Source organism: Lithobates pipiens, unplaced genomic scaffold (assembly GCF_037356315.1).
Source record: "Lithobates pipiens isolate NorthernLeopardFrog02 unplaced genomic scaffold, aLitPip1_a1.2 Scaffold_18, whole genome shotgun sequence".
In the NCBI taxonomy this organism is placed as follows: domain Eukaryota; kingdom Metazoa; phylum Chordata; class Amphibia; order Anura; family Ranidae; genus Lithobates; species Lithobates pipiens.
The window spans coordinates 38,108,555-38,127,913 of record NW_027507758.1 but is presented as its reverse complement, the minus strand read 5'-3'; positions in this window follow the sequence as shown (position 1 = coordinate 38,127,913).

Below are 19,359 nucleotides of genomic sequence, written 5' to 3'. Positions count from 1 at the left end.
AAATCAACAATTTAGACGAACAACATTGCACAACCCGACACACCCAATGCTATCCCCACAGCTGATCCAGAGGAAGGCAAAAAACCCCCGCAGAGCATGCTCTAATTAGCTACAGCAGGGGGAAAAATTCCTTCCTGACCCCTCAAGCGGCGATCAGATTTCTCCCTGGATCAACCTACCTACAATATAGCACCCCGTTAAACTACGTACGTTAGGAAGATATCCAGGCCTTACCCAGCAACGCACTGAGCCAGCCAGAACTGCCTGCCAGCAAGGATAGTACTAGGTTCGTGCCTGGGGCTTGCTAGCGACAACTGCAAAGTTTATGCTAGGATGTGTGCTAGCAACTATTGCAAGAAGTCTATGCTTGGATGCGTGTTTGCAACGATTGCAAAAAGTTTATGCTTGGATGTGAGTCTGCCATGATTGCAGGGAGTTATGCCTGGGTGTGCTTGTGGTGACTGCAGGATGTTTGTGATTGGATGCGTGCTAGCAACAAGCTTGTACAGAGTTGTACTTGGATGCGTGCGAAATGAATCCGATATGAACCGGATGTAGGTGTGAAATTAATCCTATGAATTTGGTTATGTGATAAATCCGACCCAACGATCGTGGAGTAGATGACAATGAATCCGATATGAATTGTTGAGTTATACCCATAAGGCTGAAAAGACGGGTGCGGATTAATGCGTTGCTGGTTTGAGTGATTTGAGTTGGTAAGCGATGAATATGTGGAATGAAATAAATGAAATGTTTAACATGATATAGACAAGAATTAGTATGTTCCAACTTTATGAGTTGGAACTGCGGAGCGCAGAACGAAATGAGGTCAAGACACCTGGGGTATGCCTAGATGAATCAGTGCATGGAGGGTGCTGCTGGACTTGACTGACCTGTAAACACAAGGCAAAAACCAGTTGAGGATTCCATACCTGTCGTAGACAACTGGCCAAATGGTGACTCCTAATGGGAGTGGTGAGCTTTGAAATGAAATGAAATGACATAAAAACGAAATGAGACAAACAAACACAATGAAATGTCTTTTTTTTTTTTTTTTGGATATATATTTTTTTGTTTTTTATATTTTTTCCCTCTTTTTTTTCCATTATTATTATTTCTTCCCTTTCCCCCCCCCCCCTTTTTTTTTTCTTTTTTGAAATGAAATGAAATGAAATGAGATGAACAAACATAAATGAAATGTTGCCTTTGATGAGAACCTGCCATGGCAGAAGCGCAGCTCGGTCGTGTCACAGGCGCCACTGACAGCGAGCCGGACTCTGGAGCATGTACTGAAATGAGGCAATTAGTGAAATGAGGCCAAATGAGCATGGCCCCTCGTCCAGAACCCGAATTTGTAAAACAACTGGGTTTGAACCGAGGTGCAGGAGGCGACAGTGAAATGAGTGAAATGAGTGAATCCGCCATGACAGAGGCCCGAATCGCCATGCCGTAACTTTGCGACTGAGCACGAAACGGACTCTGGAGCATGTACTGAAATGAGGCCAGTCCTGGGGCACGCCGAGACGAATTAGAACATAGGTGTGACTATTCGTGTCGGAGCGTGATAGGTGAAACGAAATGATACCCATGACAAAGACAGGGATCAACGACTGCGCTCAAGAATCAACGGTGAACCCTGTCTCTGGAGCATGTACTGAAATGAGGCCAGTCCTGGGGCACGCCGAGACGAATTAGAACATAGGTGTGACTATTCGTGTCGGAGCGTGATAGGTGAAACGAAATGATACCCATGACAAAGACAGGGATCAACGACTGCGCTCAAGAATCAACGGTGAACCCTGTCTCTGGAGCATGTACTGAAATGAGGCCAGTCCTGGGGTACGCCGAGACGAATTAGTGCACAGGTGTGACTATTCGTGTCGGAGCGTGATAGGTGAAACGAAATGATACCCATGACAAAGACAGGGATCAACGACTGCGCTCAAGAATCAACGGTGAACCCTGTCTCTGGAGCATGTACTGAAATGAGGCCAGTCCTGGGGCACGCCGAGACGAATTAGTGCACAGGTGTGACAATTCGTGTCGGAGCGTGATAGGTGAAATGAAATGATATGCCATGACAAAGACAAGAATTGAAAACCGTGGCTGAACCTGTGAATGATTCTGTCCCTGGAGCATGTATTGAAATGAGGCCGACAACTGGGGCACACCGGAGCGAATCGGCGCATCGGAGATGCGACTAGATTCGAATCGGAGCGCGACTCGTGACTGAAATGAAATGAAATGATTGAAATGATCGAAAATGATTGAAATGATAGAAATGATCGAAATGATAGAAATGATCGAAACGACTGAAATGATTGAAACGATTGAAATGATTGAAACGATTGAAACAATTGAAATGATTGAAACAATTGAAATGATTGAAACGATTGAAACGATTGAAATGATTGAAACGATTGAAATGATTGAAACGAGTGAAATGATTGAAACTCTCCGGTTAGTTAGAATTTAGGACGTCTGATTGGGAATTTCCGAAATGATCCGAACGATTCGGACGTAGGGACCCGTGATTTGGTCGGTATGCGGAAGGTTTGAAAAATGAAACGCTCGATGTGGTGTCATAAACGAGTGACCACGACTTCTTTCGAGAAGAATGAAATGAAATGCCATGATTAAAATGATTAAAATGAGCCGGTTAATTAGAATTTAGAAGATCTGATTGGGAATTTCGAAATGAACCGAACGATTGGGACGTTTCAGTAGAGACCAGTGATTTGGTCGGTATAGCAGGTTTGTGAAATGAAATGCTCGATGTGGTGTCACGAACGAATGACCACGACTTCTTTCGAGAAGCAAGGAGCACAAATGTTTAGAGGTAACGGACGCGTGAACGATATCGGAAAAATACGAAGGTGATATTTCAGTGAGTGGTTCGTGAGTTCAACAGATCACAGTTTAGTGACATGAAATAACATGAAATGAGAAATGGGAGCCGAAGCCCTACCCGTGACCGCCGAACCAGATGCGTTGCACGATACCGGCAAGTTTTCGAGTGTTGCGCCTCAGACAATACACGAACGCTCACGACGGCAAAACCGACTGTAACACGAGGATGAAGACAGGACTTCAATGAAGACGGAACTCACGAACACTGCACTCCTTCTATCGAACGGTCTCGAATAGTCGGCCCTAGATCTATTGCACACAGGAACCGACAAGGAACACAGCAGAATGAGCTGATTAAATACCCCTCCGGGCTCCTCCCAAATTCCGGCCACCGCGCTGGCTGATAAGGAACACAGCTGAACGGGCTGATCAATTACTCCTCCGGGCTCCTCCCATAAATACAGGCCACCATACTGGCCTTTCAACATATATATATAATCTCTATCTCTCTCTCTCTCTCTCTATCTCCCCGCCCTCTCTCTCTCTCTCTCTCTCTCTCTCTCTCTCTCTCTCTCTATCTCTCTATCTCTCTCTCTCTCTCTATCCCCCCCCTCTCTCTCTCTCTCTCTCTATATCTATCTCTCTATCTCTCTCTCTCTCTCTCTCTATATATATATATATATATATATATATATATATTATAAATAATAAATAGAACAAAGATTTTTAAGGATTCAGCATTCATAATATAATTTATACCAGGATGATCTATTTTACATTTGCCAAAAAAAAAAATTATCTACACTTTAATGCTTTTAGTTAAATTCTTTGTGCAAGTAGGGCAAGTTTTTTTTCCTGTAAAATAAAATAAGATAAAGATATAAATAAAGATGTAGGTGTTAAATATCACACCACGCCACAGCTTCCCTTCTTGAAAAATAACATTATCATTGCACTTGGCAAATCCACAATATTCGGTGTCCCTCAAACAGCCTTTGGCATTTAATTATTTTTATTACAAATAATATGAATGATACACTCTTAAACAAATGTGATTTCTCCTTTAGTAATGCTCCACCATGCTCCTTATACATATAGTAGGTTCATTTAAAGTAGAACCTTACGGGATGACATTTAGTTTGTTAAAACACTGTGGGGTTGATTTACTAAAGGCAAAAAGACTGTTCTCTTTGCAAGGGAATTTTCCCCAGAGCTTAGTTAAAGAGGCAAAACTCTACTGAATTCCATCATCCAATCATAAACAAGCAAAAATTACATTCCCCCCCCCCCCCCCCCCCCAGAACATGGTCATTTATTGTTTGCAAAGTAAAACTTCACTACATTTGCTATGTTCTGGGGCAAATTCCCTTGCAAGCTGCAACTTCCTTTGCAAACGGAGCAGCCTATCTGCTTTGATATTTGATACAGTATTTGGTTTGAATTATGATAACCATCCCCTGTTTATCATAATTATTATTTTATAAAATAGGATACTTTTATGTTTTTAAAGAATAACTCTGCTTTTGTTGAGAAAAAAAATATTCCCTTCTGGATGAACTTTGTTGCAGAGTCCCAACTTTTGTTTGCTGTGTCCTTGAGGAAAGTGAATCTAATGGAAGTGATTTTATATTTAACAATCAGCTGCCGCACTTGCAGAGTTCTAGCGAGGAAAGTGGCAGGTTCTGCATCCCTTTAGATGTGAATTCCCTTTGGGGGTTTCCCACCAAAAATGTAATTATTCTTGTAGGGGATGTCCAAAATCTGATTTGTCGCATGTATCTTAATGCAGACTTCTGGGAAAATCAGTGAGCCAATCATATGAACAGGAAATTACAATTCTGGGGAAGGGATGGGGTTCTGTATATCATCTGTATACAGAACACCTCTAGGTAGCCATATTGCATTTTACAGAAAATTACAGAGCTGCAGATTGAAAAGGAAAGATCACTTTAATAACATTCAATTATAATATGACTTGTATAGAGATTGTAGAACTTGTATATGAAATATTACTATTTTTTCTCCATAAAAGTAGAGTAACCCTTTAAACCCAATTTTAGTTGGTAGTGCCCAGCATACATGAGCGGATTTTGCGTCGGAAAAAACTTGGATGGTTTTTTCGACGGAATTCCGCTCAAGCTTGGCTGGCATACACACGGTCACACAAAAGTTCTCTGAACTTTCGACCATCAAGAACGCGGTGATGTATGGATTGTGACGGATGGTTTTTCCGACGGAATTACGCTCAAGCTTGGCCACAAAAGTAGAGTAATACTTTAAAGCCCAATTTTAGTTTGTAATGCCTCCCCCATACAAACTAGTGGATTTTCTGTCGGAAAAAACTTGGATGGTTTTTCCGACGGAATTCCACTCAAGCTTGGCTTGCATACACACAGTCACACAAAAGTTTGCTGAACTTTCGACCGTCAAGAACGCAGTGATGTACAACACTGCGACCAGCCGAGAAAATGAAGTTCAATGCTTCTGAGCATGCGTCAAATTGTTTCCGAGCATGCGTAGGAATTTTGCACGTCGGAATTTGTACAGACGATCGGAATTTCCGACCAGAACTTTTTCCGACTGAAACATTGAGAGACTGCTCTCAATCTTTTGCTGCCTGAAATTCCACCAGCAAAAGTCTGATGGAGCATACACACGACTGCATTTTCCGACCAAAAGCTCTCATCAGACTTTTGCTGGCAAAATTTCTGATCGTGTGTATGGGGCATGAGAGTATCTATTTCTACAATGTCTTCCTGTGCCCCAAAACCAAGCGGGCATCAAAGCCCTCTAGGACTACACTATATTACCAAAAGTATTGGGAAACCTGCCTTTACACACACATGAACTTCTCCCTTAGAATTCATACCAAATATAGTACCTGGTATTGGCGGGAATCCAATTCGGATCCCCGCTCCAGTGTGAACCCGGCCAGCGATGCTTGTCGCTTATCGGGAAAGGAAAAGAAAAATTTTTCGAGCGAGCCGGCTCGGCGCTGGCTCTGCGACGGGGCTCGCAGGGTGTCAATCTCGCAGATAAAAGCGGCAAGATTGACACAATATCGCGGTCACCTACTGTAGTTGTATCTTTGATTTTAACCACTTCCCTACCCACCCATAGTCATATGACGCCCACAGATGGGATCTCCCATCCTGGGTGGGCATCATATGACGTCCTCCCATTCCCGGCCGCCTAGGGGGTGCACGCCTGCGGCATCGCTCGGGGCCTGGTGCGCGTGCCTAACGGCCGCGATGTCCGTCGGGCACCCGTGATTGCCCGGGAACACAGCAGGACCTTGGATCTGTGTGTTTACATACACAGATCCACGGTCCTGTCAGTGGAGAGGAGACCGATGGTGTGTTCCCAGTACAGAGGAACACCGATGGGTCTCGTCCCCAGTTAGAATCACTCCCATAGGGAACATATTAACCCCTGCAGTGCCCCCTGGTGTTAACCCCTTCCCTGCCAGTAACATTTACACAGTAATCAGTGTATTTTATAACACCGATCGCTGTGTAAATGTGAATGGTCCCAAAAAATGTGTCAAAAGTGTCCGATATGTCTGTCACAATGTCGCAGTCACGAAAAAAAAAAATTGCAGATTGCCGCCATTACTAGTAAATAAAAAAAATGCCATAAATATATCCCCTATTTTGTAGAAGTTATAACTTTTGCACAAAGTGCAGTTTTTAAGGCTAGCGCAAGCTGGAATTCTACTTTTATTCTACCCTCCCTATTGGTGGCTTGTGGCAGTGTTAAAGCAGAGCTGCACCCAAAAGGGGAAGCTCCACTTGTTTGCACTCTCCCCCCTTCCACTGCCACTTTTTTGGGGAGAGAGTGTACCTGGTTTTGCCGTGGCGATCTGAGCCACATGCACAACCATGCAAAATATGCTGCGAGCAACCACAGCCTCCTCCTGGGAGAATCGTCCTTCTCCTGTCTGGTATGGCTGCAGCTACAGAAAGGGAGGCAAGCACAGCCTTAGTTCAGTGCACGGCTGTATCAGAGCATGGGGTAGTGTGACAGCTGGGCAAGTCTGGACTTTTCGATGGACACGATTGTGTGTGGGCTCCAGTGGACTTTTTTTACCAAAAGTCAGAAGAACCTAGAAATAAAACATGTTTCAAATCTTTCCAGTCCGATCCAAAAATTAGTTTGTCTGTATGCTAGTCTGACGGAGGAAAACTCACGCTAGGGCAGCTGTTGGCTACTGGATATGAACTTCCTTATTCTAGTCCGGTCTTCGTCATCATGTTCGAATCCGTCGGACTTTAGTGTGCTTGTGTGTGGCCAAGTCTGTTCATTCGGAAAGTCCATCGGAACTCTGTGGAAAGAGCGTCGGACCTAGTCCCTCGAAAAAGTCCGGTCGTGTGTACGTGGAATTAGAAGGCAACTTTAGCAAGTGGAGCACCACGCCGAGGATCGTGGATAATGTCTTTCACAATACCCTTGGCGTAGCCATACCTTTCTGCAAAGTTGACAGCCCTGAGCTTAGCAAGTCCTTTCCTATGCTTTAAAGGGCTCTGAAAACAGCCCCCGCACCTTTTCTCTGTCCCTGGATTAAACATCCCATGGGGCACTAGGCCCGGGCTGTCCACAAAGCGCTTCACATGGTTTTTAAGAGTATTTAAAAGTCAGAACCTGAGCCTGGTAAAAAAAAAAAGAAGCAGCTTTTACTTCAATACTCTTCTACCGAGACCAGGATGTCTTTTTATTTATGCGCTGTATGTATGTTTGCTTTGTCTGAGTAAATCCAGCAGCATAACTGAAATGGTATGGGCTTTGGAGACTTTTAAAAGTAATCATAAGATTCTGTAGAACTCAAATAATAATACACTATTCCCCATCTTTGCTGGTTTTTGTTTGGTGAACTGTGCAGTCCAATAGTATCTCTGCATACAAAGCTGCCAGGATGTTGCTTCCATTAGGGAAACATGGTTGTCAACAAGAGAAGTGCTCATATGTACAAGGACATCATTATCTTTCACTACAACTAGTAATGATCAGATCAGTTGTTTTATATGCACAACCTGTGACTCTAGCTGGTGTCTCACTTTTTCACATTTCAGTTGCAACATATGGTTATGCTGATTTACTAAATATAATAAACAATAGTAGGGGGCAAGCCGCAAGCATCGGACGGAATTTAATGCCTGCATGTGTGAAGGAACATTCATTCAAATACATGATTACAATAGTAAATCCTACACCGATGTTTCAATGTATAATGGGAACAATACAAGGGCAACCACGTTAGTGGAAAAATACCAATCATATGTTGAATATAAGAGCTGCTAGCATACTATGAGATATTTATCACCGCAATAAACAAAGAAACAAACTGTGCTGCACAGCAATTTAACCGCTTACCGACTGTATACAGTGCATATAAGGTGGCAAGGCAGATCTCCTATGCGGAATCAAGTACCTGTACACGATCCTGCACCTTCAGGTCTGGGGCGTGCACGTGCCCTGCAACGACACACTCCAGCTGTGATTAGACACAGTAGGAGACAATTAGTGGGTCCTGTGGAATGGATGTCCGCCGGGACCCACTGGTCGTTCAGGAGTAGGGATGAGTTTCGAGTTCGAGTCGAACTCATATTCAACTCGAACATTGCCTGTTCGCCTGTTCAGCGAACAGTGAACAATTTGGGTTGTTCGCAGCAAATTCGAAAAGCCGCGGAACACCCTGTACAAGTCTATGGGAGAAATCTAAAGTGCTAATTTTAAAGGCTAATATGCAAGTTACTGTCCTAAAAAAGTGTCTGGGGACCTGGGTCCTGCCCCAGGGGACATGGATCAATGCAAAAAAAGTTTTAAAAACGGCTGTTTTTTCGGGAGCAGTGATTTTAATAATGATTAAAGTGAAACAATAAAAGTGTAATATTCCTTTAAATTTCGTACCTGGGGGGTGTCTATAGTATGCCTGTGAAGGGGCGCATGTTTCCCAAGCTTAGAACTGTCCCTGCACAAAGTGTCATTTCTGCAGAAAAAAAATTCATTTAAAATCACTTGCGTCTATAATGAATTGTCGGCTCCTGTAATACAGAGAACACTCATTGAAAGTCATTGATAAAAAAAAAAAAAGCATGGGGTTCCCCCAAATTCAATTAACAGGCCCTTAAGGTCTGGTATGGATATTAAGGGGAACCCTGCATCAAATGTAAAAAAAATTGACGTCGGGTTCCCCCTAAATACTCATACCAGACCCTTCAGGTCTGGTATGGATATTAAGGGGAACCCCGCGTCACTTTTTTTTTTTTTAATTGACGTGAGGGTCCCCCTAAAAACCCACACCAGACCCTTTATCCGAGCACGAAACCTGGCAGGCTGCAGGAAAAGAGGGGGGGGGGGGGGACGAGAGAGCAGCCCTCCCTCCTGAACCGTACCAGGCTACATGCCCTCAACATTGGGAGGATGCTTTGGGGGTCTGTGATGGGGATGTTGATGGGGACAAGGGCCTCATCCCCACAACCCTGGCCGGTGGTTGTGGGGGTCTGCGGACGGGGGGCTTATCAGAATCTGGAACCCCCCTTTAACAAGGGGACCCCCAGATCCCGCCCCCCCCTGTTTGAAATGGTAAGGGGTACCATTTCACAAAGAACGTGTAAAAAATAGTTAAATAAGACAAACACACTTTTGAAAAATTCCTTTATTAAAAATAAAAAAATAAAAAAAGATTCCAGCGGTGGTAATCCACTCTTGCTATCCAGCGACGGATGATCATCTTTCCGGGGTCCAGCAAAGGTTGATCTGATCCAGCGCAGCGCATCCATCCATCTTCTGTCTCCACGGAGGAGACACTGCGGGATCCCAGCGGCCTGATGTTTGTTATATGCGGAGGGCAGGGCCACCCGTCACCTGACCCCGCCCCCCTCTGACGCTAGTGAGGAAAGCTGGGGTTCCCCAATGACGTATGGGTGACCCCACCCCCCTCTAATGTAACGCAGGTTTCCGTTACATCAGAGGGGGCGAAGTCACCCACACGTTATTGGGGAAGCCTGGCTTCCCCAATCGCGTCAGAGGGGGGCGGGGTCAGGTGATGGGTGGCCCCGCCCTCCGCACATAACAAACGTCAGGCCGCTGGGATCCCTGCAGTGTCTCCTCCGTGGAGACAGAAGATGGATGGATGCGCTGCACTGCACTGGATCAGATCAGCCATTGCTGGACCTCAGAGAGATGATCATCCGTTGCTGGATAGCAGGAGTGGATTACCAGCGCTGGAATCTTTTTTTTTAATTTTTTTTATTTTTAATAAAGGAATTTTTCAAAAGTGTGTTTGTCTTATTTAACTATTTTTTACACTTTCTTTGTGAAATGGTAGGGGTACTTTTGTACCCCCTTACCATTTCAAACAGGGGGGGCGGGATCTGGGGGTCCCCTTGTTAAAGGGGGCTTCCAGATTCTGATAAGCCCCCCGCCCGCAGACCCCCACAACCACCGGCCAGGGTTGTGGGAATGAAGCCCTTGTCCCCATCAATGGGGACATGGTGCTTTGAGGGGTCACAGACCCCCAAAGCATCCTCCCAATGTTGAGGGCATGTGGCCTGGTATGGTTCAGGAGGGGGGCGCTCTCTCGTCCCCCCCTCTTTTCCTGCGGCCTACCAGGTTGTGTGCTCGGATACAGGGTCTGGTATGGATTTTTAGGAGGACCCCCACATCAATTTTTTTTTTACATTTGGTGCGGGGTTCACCTTAATATCCATACCAGACCTGAAGGGTCTGGTATGGATATTTAGGGGGAACCACACATCAATTTTTTTTATTTGACGCGGGGTTCCCCTTAATATCCATACCAGACCTGAAGGGCCTGGTAATTGAATTTGGGGGAACCCCACACTTTTTTTTTTTTTTTTATCAATGACTTTCAATGAGTGTGCTCTGTATTACGGGAGCCGACAATTCATTATAGCCGCAAGTAGTTTTAAATGACTTTTTTCTGTAGAAATGACACTTTGTGCAGGGACAGTTCTAAACATGGGAAACATGCGTCCCTTCACAGGCATTATTAAAATCACTGCTCCTGAAAAAACGGCCGTTTTTAAAACTTTTTTTTTGCATTGATCCATGTCCCCTGGGGCAGGACCCGGGTCCCCAAACACTTTTTAGGACAGTAACTTGCATATTAGCCTTTAAAATTAGCACTTTAGATTTTGAACGTTCGAGTCCCATAGACTTTAATAGGGTTCTAAAGTTCACCCGAAGTTTAGGTCTGTTTGCAGGTTCTGGTGCGAACCGAACAGGGGGGGTGTTCGGCTCGTCCTTATTCAGGAGAGAAGCAGAATAGCGCTCTGCCTATGTAAACAAGGCAGATCGACCGTTCTGTGAGAAGGGAAGGTAGTTGTAAGGGATTGTAGAGTTACTCTTTAGATATTGTAAGGGAAGGTAGAGTTACTCCTTAGGTCCGTTTTAGAAGATAATGTTTTAGAAAATGTTTTCATCTCATGCTAAGCTTGTGCTAAAATGGAAGAAAGAAGAAGTTCCCCATGGGGTTTTTAGGCAGCAATGAGGATGCAAAAGATTCATAAAAATTTACTTGGTTTTATTGGTCAAAAAACTAGTCATATCATATACAATACATGCAGAAATTAAAATGTGAGCTCTGGTGTACAGCAGACAATAGATCCTACTGTGGTAAAGATACAAGGTACATGCATACATTCATTCTAAAAGAGTAAAAAAGTATTCAAATCAATATCCATTTTGTAGTTTCAATAACCATCTGGCATGCTTGATACCCCAATGCATTTCAGCCTTGGACGATTTATGGCCTTCTTCAGGGGGGATTTTTTTCTCTTATCTCCGCATTTCTGCAAACATATCAAGATGACAATTAACATTGAGCTATATCACTGTTCTATATTCATGTACATTAACCAATACTATTTACCCTTTACCAGAGTAGTCCTTTCCACATAAACCAGAGTCTTATTCTAAAAGCCCCAAATGAGCTTCCTCCCCAACGGTGATTCCAAGAAATGCTGTATTTACATCCACACCACACCTACCCACCTGGGTGGGGGTAGGGGGGGGGGGGGCAGCCAGAGAGTCCACCTGCCTACAAGTGGTGACAGTGTTTGCCCTTGTACACACGGTCGGACATTCTGACAAGCAAATCCGTTGGATTTTGTCCGAAACTGTTGCATACACACGGTCGGACAAAGTTGTCGGAAAATCCGATTGTACATAACGTGATGACTTTATATTGTTACGACGTGACTATGTTCAGGCTAGTAGCCAATAGCTTTGGTCTAGGAATTTGATCTGAGCATGCGTGGCACTTTGTCCGTCGGAGTAGGCTACACATGATCGGAGTATGTCCGATCGAAGCATTTTGTCGGGAAAATTTTACCGGCAAATTGGAAAAGTTGGTCCGTCGGATATTCCAACGGAAACAGTCCGATGGAGACCAAACACAGTCGGAATATCCGACAAAACGGTCCGATAGGACACATTCCTTCGGAATCTCCGACCGTGTGTACAAGGGCTTAGAGAGTCCACCCACAGCAGCAAGAGTGTATTGGGGGAGCGAGGCACCTGAAAGTAATGATTGACATAATCATAGTCTGTATTGTTACTTACATAGACATGGCAAATTTATTTTTTTACATGTAGATGCACAGGGAACAGGTAAAACAAAAACATAAGGCATGAGATGCAATTTTAGTATGCCCTACGTGCTCATTATTTATATGTTATGTTAATTAATAATCCATGTAATAGGTTTTATTCATTTAGTATCAATTATTAAAACTACCCTTTGGGAGGCGCATGTGAAATACAATGTGAGCTTTGGTAAAAATAGAGGAATTTTCTGTGAGACTAAATATGATGTCTTGTTAATATTTCAGGCCATTGAATGTGATAAATGATTGTCATTGATGGATGTACTATATTTGTCTTTGATTATAAGTAATGTTTAAAGGGTTGTCATATATTAATATACTAAACAAAAATAGACATATTGATTGAAGGCCACAGTCTATCCTGGCCCCAATGAATTAGCCTCCTTTGTACCTCTTTTTCTAAAAGGGTCCAGTTTGGGCAAAACCAGCTAGGGTGGGTTAGTGCGGACCAAGAAGTGTGGTAATAATAATAATATGATAATAATAATAATAATAATAATAATAGTAACAGCGATTCTTGGAATCACCGTTGGGGAGGAAGCTCGTTTGGGCCTCCGACATGTTTTGTCACTCTGACTTCTTCCTGGGATTTGCGAAACATGTTATCACGCTATGTGAAGCATTGTATTTTCACTTTTTATATATGGATGAGCCTTACCTGAACTCATCGACGGATAGACCCAAGGGGTGTCTATCGGAAGGATTTTTTGAAAACGGATTCCCTTCTGCGATTTTCAACATTCTGTTTAATGGACTTTTAATTCTTTATATCACTGCATCACGGGGTGATAGATTGAATTATTTCTCATTTTGCACATTTGTTATATTATGAGCGCTAATTATTTTCTAATATTTTTGCAGTAGACGATTAGAGATATAATTTATTTATGGACTACATATAAATGGCCTGCCCACACTTTTCCCAAACTATTAAAGTGGCTCTCCTGGACCCTGTTTTAACATTGTTAATGATGTAGAAAAACCCAAATCTGCTGTACTGGGAGCATATACAGTGGTGTGAAAAAGTGTTTGCCCCCTTCCTCATTTCCTGTTCCTTTGCATGTTTGTCACACTTAAGTGTTTCGGAAAACATCAAACCAATTTAAACAATAGTCAAGGACAACACAAGTAAACACAAAATGCAATTTGTAAATGAAGGTGTTTATTATTAAAGGTGAAAAAAAATCCAAACCATCATGGCCCTGTGTGAAAAAGTGATTGCCCCCCTTGTTAAAACATACTATAACTGTGGTTGTCCACACCTGAGTTCAATTTCTCTAGCCACACCCAGGCCTGATTATTGCCACACCTGTTCACAATCAAGGCATCACTTAAATAGGAGCTGCTTGACACAGTAAGGTCCACCAGAAGATCCTTAAAAGCTACACATCATGCCGAGACCCAAAGAAATTCAGGAACAATTGAGAAAGAAAGTAATTGAGATATATCAGTCTGGAAAGGGTTATAAATCCATTTCCAAAGCTGTGGGAATCCAGCGAACCACAGTGAGAGCCATTATCCACAAATGGCGAAGACATGGAACAGTGGTGAACCTTCCCAGGAGTGGCCGGCCGCCCAAAATTACCCCAAGAGCGCAGCGACGACTCATCCAAGAGGTCACAAAAGACCCCACAACAACGTCCAAGGAACTGCAGGCCTCACTTGCCTCAGTTAAGGTCAGCGTTCATGCCTCCACCATCAGGAAAGGACTGGGCAAAAATGGCCTGCATGGCAGAGTTCCAAGGAGAAAACCACTGCTGAGCAAAAAGAACATCAAAGCTCGTCTCAATTTCTCCACAACACATCTTGATGATCCCCAAGACTTTTGGGACAACATTCTGTGGACCGACGAGACAAAAGTGGAACTCTTTGGAACGTGTGTGTCCAAGTATATCTGGCGTAGAAGGAACACTGCATTTCATAAAAAGAACATTATACCAACAGTAAAATATGGTGGTGGTAGTGTGATGGTCTGGGGCTGTTTTGCTGCTTCAGGACCTGGAAGACTTGCCGTGATAAAAGGAACTATGAATTCTGCTGTCTACCAAGAGATCCTGAAGGAGAATGTCCGACCATCTGTTCGTGTACTCAAGCTGAAACAAACTTGGGTTCTGCAGCAGGACAATGATCCTAAACACACCAGCAAGTCCACCACCGAATGGCTGAAGAAAAACAAAATGAAGACTTTGGAGTGGCCTAGCCAAAGTCCTGACCTGAATCCTATTGAGATGTTGTGGTATGACCTTAAAAAGGCCGTTCATGCTCGAAAACCCTCTAATGTAACTGAATTAGGACAATTCTGCAAAGATGAGTGGGCCAAAATTCCTCCAGGACGCTGTAAAAGCCTCATTGCACGTTATCGCAAACGCTTGGTTGCAGTTGTTGCTGCTAAGGGTAGCCCAACCAGTTATTAGGTTTAGGGGGCAATCACTTTTTCACACAGGGCCATGATGGTTTGGATTTTTTTTCACCTTTAATAATAAACACCTTCATTTACAAATTGCATTTTGTGTTTACTTGTGTTGTCCTTGACTATTGTTTAAATTGGTTTGATGTTTTCCGAAACACTTAAGTGTGACAAACATGCAAAGGAACAGGAAATGAGGAAGGGGGCAAACACTTTTTCACACCACTGTATATGCTCCCAGTACAGCAGATTTGGGTTTTTCTACATCATTAACAATGTTAAAACAGGGTCCAGGAGAGCCACTTTAATAGTTTGGGAAAAGTGTGGGCAGGCCATTTATATGTAGTCCATAAATAAATTATATCTCTAATCGTCTACTGCAAAAATATTAGAAAATAATTAGCGCTCATAATATAACAAATGTGCAAAATGAGAAATAATTCAATCTATCACCCCGTGATGCAGTGATATAAAGAATTAAAAGTCCATTAAACAGAATGTTGAAAATCGCAGAAGGGAATCCGTTTTCAAAAAATCCTTCCGATAGACACCCCTTGGGTCTATCCGTCGATGAGTTCAGGTAAGGCTCATCCATATATAAAAAGTGAAAATACAATGCTTCACATAGCGTGATAACATGTTTCGCAAATCCCAGGAAGAAGTCAGAGTGACAAAACATGTCGGAGGCCCAAACGAGCTTCCTCCCCAACGGTGATTCCAAGAATCGCTGTTACTATTATTATTATTATTATTATTATTATCATATTATTATTATTACCACACTTCTTGGTCCGCACTAACCCACCCTAGCTGGTTTTGCCCAAACTGGACCCTTTTAGAAAAAGAGGTACAAAGGAGGCTAATTCATTGGGGCCAGGATAGACTGTGGCCTTCAATCAATATGTCTATTTTTGTTTAGTATATTAATATATGACAACCCTTTAAACATTACTTATAATCAAAGACAAATATAGTACATCCATCAATGACAATCATTTATCACATTCAATGGCCTGAAATATTAACAAGACATCATATTTAGTCTCACAGAAAATTCCTCTATTTTTACCAAAGCTCACATTGTATTTCACATGCGCCTCCCAAAGGGTAGTTTTAATAATTGATACTAAATGAATAAAACCTATTACATGGATTATTAATTAACATAACATATAAATAATGAGCACGTAGGGCATACTAAAATTGCATCTCATGCCTTATGTTTTTGTTTTACCTGTTCCCTGTGCATCTACATGTAAAAAAATAAATTTGCCATGTCTATGTAAGTAACAATACAGACTATGATTATGTCAATCATTACTTTCAGGTGCCTCGCTCCCCCAATACACTCTTGCTGCTGTGGGTGGACTCTCTAAGCCCTTGTACACACGGTCGGAGATTCCGAAGGAATGTGTCCTATCGGACCGTTTTGTCGGATATTCCGACTGTGTTTGGTCTCCATCGGACTGTTTCCGTTGGAATATCCGACGGACCAACTTTTCCAATTTGCCGGTAAAATTTTCCCGACAAAATGCTTCGATCGGACATACTCCGATCATGTGTAGCCTACTCCGACGGACAAAGTGCCACGCATGCTCAGATCAAATTCCTAGACCAAAGCTATTGGCTACTAGCCTGAACATAGTCACGTCGTAACAATATAAAGTCATCACGTTATGTACAATCGGATTTTCCGACAACTTTGTCCGACCGTGTGTATGCAACAGTTTCGGACAAAATCCAACGGATTTGCTTGTCAGAATGTCCGACCGTGTGTACAAGGGCAAACACTGTCACCACTTGTAGGCAGGTGGACTCTCTGGCTGCCCCCCCCCCCCTACCCCCACCCAGGTGGGTAGGTGTGGTGTGGATGTAAATACAGCATTTCTTGGAATCACCGTTGGGGAGGAAGCTCATTTGGGGCTTTTAGAATAAGACTCTGGTTTATGTGGAAAGGACTACTCTGGTAAAGGGTAAATAGTATTGGTTAATGTACATGAATATAGAACAGTGATATAGCTCAATGTTAATTGTCATCTTGATATGTTTGCAGAAATGCGGAGATAAGAGAAAAAAATCCCCCCTGAAGAAGGCCATAAATCGTCCAAGGCTGAAATGCATTGGGGTATCAAGCATGCCAGATGGTTATTGAAACTACAAAATGGATATTGATTTGAATACTTTTTTACTCTTTTAGAATGAATGTATGCATGTACCTTGTATCTTTACCACAGTAGGATCTATTGTCTGCTGTACACCAGAGCTCACATTTTAATTTCTGCATGTATTGTATATGATATGACTAGTTTTTTGACCAATAAAACCAAGTAAATTTTTATGAATCTTTTGCATCCTCATTGCTGCCTAAAAACCCCATGGGGAACTTCTTCTTTCTTCCATTTTAGCACAAGCTTAGCATGACCAAGACTTTTGGGACAACATTCTGTGGACCGACGAGACAAAAGTGGAACTCTTTGGAACGTGTGTGTCCAAGTATATCTGGCGTAGAAGGAACACTGCATTTCATAAAAAGAACATTATACCAACAGTAAAATATGGTGGTGGTAGTGTGATGGTCTGGGGCTGTTTTGCTGCTTCAGGACCTGGAAGACTTGCCGTGATAAAAGGAACTATGAATTCTGCTGTCTACCAAGAGATCCTGAAGGAGAATGTCCGACCATCTGTTCGTGTACTCAAGCTGAAACAAACTTGGGTTCTGCAGCAGGACAATGATCCTAAACACACCAGCAAGTCCACCACCGAATGGCTGAAGAAAAACAAAATGAAGACTTTGGAGTGGCCTAGCCAAAGTCCTGACCTGAATCCTATTGAGATGTTGTGGTATGACCTTAAAAAGGCCGTTCATGCTCGAAAACCCTCTAATGTAACTGAATTAGGACAATTCTGCAAAGATGAGTGGGCCAAAATTCCTCCAGGACGCTGTAAAAGCCTCATTGCACGTTATCGCAAACGCTTGGTTGCAGTTGTTGCTGCTAAGGGTAGCCCAACCAGTTATTAGGTTTAGGGGGCAATCACTTTTTCACACAGGGCCATGATGGTTTGGATTTTTTTTCACCTTTAATAATAAACACCTTCATTTACAAATTGCATTTTGTGTTTACTTGTGTTGTCCTTGACTATTGTTTAAATTGGTTTGATGTTGCGAAACACTTAAGTGTGCAAACATGCAAAGGAACAGGAAATGAGGAAGGGGGCAAACACTTTTTCACACCACTGTAGCATCTAAATTAAAATTTGTATTAAACAGCAGCTATCACAACATGCATGGACAAAGCACAGATATATGGAAAATGGTGAAATGCTTGAAAAAGTCCAACATGAACCCAAAATATATTGTGGCACAGACTCAACTGTCACAAACATGTAAATGTAGTTCACTTTGGAGAGTCCAAAATAAACCAGAGGGATGTGTCTTGAGGTATCAGATAAGTGAAGAGACCGCCACCGTCACCCAAACACGCTGCCTCTTACCCTTAGGTAGATGATAACAAGCATGAATATGAATCAATAAAAGCCTCTCAACAGCACGGATATGACTGTAGCTCCTTAACAGTCTCAATACCTGGTTAAGAGAGAAAGAAGACTCCTCATAGTGCAGACATCCAAACCATACTTTATTAATAAAAGGCTAAAAGTTTTGCACTCACATTTCAGCAGGTTAGTACAGGCACTATTGGAAACGTCCAGCGTATCCAACCCACAAAATGGCCACCGCGCCCCAGCATGCAGGTCGCGTCACACGTCTCCAACTCCTCACTACATGTTTCGTCATCAATGACGTCGCCCCTGACTAGTTACTACGCTATCCGTTTTTAGGCGATCTTTGAAAACCCATCTCCTAAGCAAGGACTGCCTCTTCCTAACAACTGAACGTTTATTTTCTCCATCAGCTCATCCCTCACAGTTATTACCTTTTGCATCACTTGGCCCTTTATTTTAGATTGTAAGCTCTAAGGAGCAGGGCCCTCTGATTCCTCTTGTACTGCATTGTATTTTAACTGTACTGTCTTCCTTCATTTTGGAAACTACTGTGGAAACTGTTGGTGCTATATAAATTCTGAATAATAATAATAATAATGGTAATATTAACAAACTAATCCTAGTAATAAAATCCTTGCATACTCCTTATAACCTGTGTGTGGAGGCATTGGGGAAAAATGATAAATTCAATGACAAAATTGCTTATGGTGGACAGAAAACATTTTTAAACTGATAGTAGGGTACCAATGTAAAAAATAATAAAAAAACAGGTTGAGCACCCTAAGCATATGGTGTTTCTATCAACCCTACTGGCTTTCACTCCAGTTACAAATTTAAGCCCATCTCCCCTCCACCACCTCCACCACTTTTGGAGCACCCCTTGCAGCCTTTACAAAAAAGTATTCTCTATAGCCAGGTCAACATTGTCTTCAGCATCCTCCTGTGATTTTAGGGTGGTGGGTGGAACTTTGA